Here is a 2,500-nt window from a genome sequence, read left to right on the forward strand (position 1 = left end):
TTGGTTGCCACTGGTGGTTAGGCTGGTTGGTTGCGCAAACCCTATAGGAGGGTGGCATGCTGGTGGGCGTTTTTGCCCGGATAGGCACTAGAATGTGCAGATTTTGGGCGTTTTTGCCTGGATAGGCTAAGGAATGGGCATGCTTTGGGCGTTTTTGCCCGGATAGGCACCGGAATGCTTGGCCTTGGCTTGTCCTAGCAGGGCATTGCTGGGTTGGGCTCCCTTGGCCTTTTGGGCGCCTTGGACGATGTCTTGCGAAGACCATGGGCACAAGGCCATGGCATATGGTGAGGAAAGGACCACGGTTGCCAAGGTTAGGCACCGGAATGCTTGGCCTTGGCTTGCCCTAGCAGGGCATTGCTGGGTTGGGCTCCCTTGGCCTTTTGGGCGCCTCGGACGATGTCTTGCGAAGACCATGGGCACAAGGCCATGGCATATGGTGAGGAAAGGACCACGGTTGCCAAGGTTAGGCACCGGAATGCTTGGCCTTGGCTTGCCAAAGCAGGGCATTGCTGGGTTGGGCTCCCTTGGCCTTTTGGGCGCCTCTGACGATGTCTTGCGAAGACCATGGGCACAAGGCCATGGCATATGGTGAGGAAAGGACCACGGTTGCCAAGGTTAGGCACCGGAATGCTTGGCCTTGGCTTGCCAAAGCAGGGCATTGCTGGGTTGGGCTCCCTTGGCCTTTTGGGCGCCTCTGACGATGTCTTGCGAAGACCATGGGCACAAGGCCATGGCATATGGTGAGGAAAGGACCACGGTTGCCAAGGTTAGGCACCGGAATGCTTGGCCTTGGCTTGCCAAAGCAGGGCATTGCTGGGTTGGGCTCCCTTGGCCTTTTGGGCGCCTCTGACGATGTCTTGCGAAGACCATGGGCACAAGGCCATGGCATATGGTGAGGAAAGGACCACGGTTGCCAAGGTTAGGCACCGGAATGCTTGGCCTTGGCTTGCCAAAGCAGGGCATTGCTGGGTTGGGCTCCCTTGGCCTTCCGGGCGCCTTGGACGCTGTCTTGGGAAGACCATGGGCACAAGGCCATGGCATATGGTGAGGAATGGACCACGGTTGCCAAGGCTAGGCATATAGAGACGAATCGCATTTTTGCCCGGATAGGCACCGGAATGCTTGGCCTTGGCTTGCCATAGCAGGGCATCGCTGGGTTGGGCTCCCTTGGCCTTCCGGGCGCCTTGGACGCTGTCTTGGGAAGACCATGGGCACAAGGCCATGGCATATAGTGAGGAATGGACCACGGTTGCCAAGGCTAGGCATATAGAGAGGAATGGACCACGGTTGCCAAGGTTGCGCAAGTTTTGGGCATTTTTTGCCCGGATATGCCCAAGTATGCCCCGATAGGCCCGTTACGCCCCGGTATGAACGCGTATGCCCGGATAGACTCGGTATGCCTTGGGATACATGCGTATGCCCCGATAGGCTTGGTACGCCCCGATATGCGCACGTGTGCCCCAGTAGGGCTCGGTATGCCCCGGTATGTACGCGTGTGCCCCGATAGGCCTGGTATGCCCCGATATGCACACGTGTGCCCCAATAGGGGTCGGTATGCCCCGGTAGGTACGCGTGTGCCCCGTAATGCACGTTTCGCTGATCTCCCCGCATGTCCCGCCCCTATATGTAATACTTACTTACTTACTTACTTTCTTTCTTGCTTGCTTGCTTGCTTGCAATGGTTGGGAGTGCCCGGCATGCCCCGCTGCAGAGACCAAGGGTGCAATGACTTGGCACCGCGGATGCCGGGACTCCGGCACTTCCCGTGGCACTGATGGTTGGCTCCAAAGACAAAAGGCCGTGCAAGGCCACCGCACCGCTGATGATTTTGCTCGTGCTGGCGCCGTTGTGTGGCCAAAGAACATGCGCGAATGCTCGTGTCGGAAGGGTTGGTGTCCTGGCCCCGTCGGGTGTCACGAATGCTCGGTTGCGAAGACCATGGGACCAAAGCCATGGCACGTCGGATGATGGCTCCAGCTGGCACCCCGGCACTTTCTGTGGCATTGATGCTCGGTTTCAAAGACAAACGTGCGCAGGGCCAGGGGACCGCGGATGACTGCTCGTGCTGGCCTCGTTGGGCGGCATTGATGGTCGGTTGCAAAGAAAATGCGCGATTGCTCGTGTCGGGGACTGGCAAGCCAAGGCCAAGCGAGCCATGGCAACGCGGATGATGGCTCCAGCTGGCGCCCCGGCACTTTCTGTGGCATTGATGCTCGGTTTCAAAGACAAACGTGCGCAGGGCCAGGGGACCGCGGATGACTGCTCGTGCTGGCCCCGTTGGGCGGCATTGATGGTGTGTTGCAGAGAGCATGTGCGATTGCAAGTGTCGGCCGGGTTTGGGTTCCCTTGGGCTTTCGGGCGCCTTGGACGCAGTCTTGCGAAGACCATGGGCACAAGGCCCCGTCCTGGCCCCTTGTTCGATTCGCTCTCGTCTTGCGCTTGCTTCCAAGGTCCTCCATGACCTTCCCCATGGCCTTGCTAGATCCCCCCCATGACG

The sequence above is a fragment of the Tasmannia lanceolata genome, unplaced genomic scaffold, assembly GCF_043159265.1.
Source record: "Tasmannia lanceolata isolate RefF3 unplaced genomic scaffold, GAP_Taslan_0.1 ptg000037l, whole genome shotgun sequence".
Classification (NCBI taxonomy): domain Eukaryota; kingdom Viridiplantae; phylum Streptophyta; class Magnoliopsida; order Canellales; family Winteraceae; genus Tasmannia; species Tasmannia lanceolata.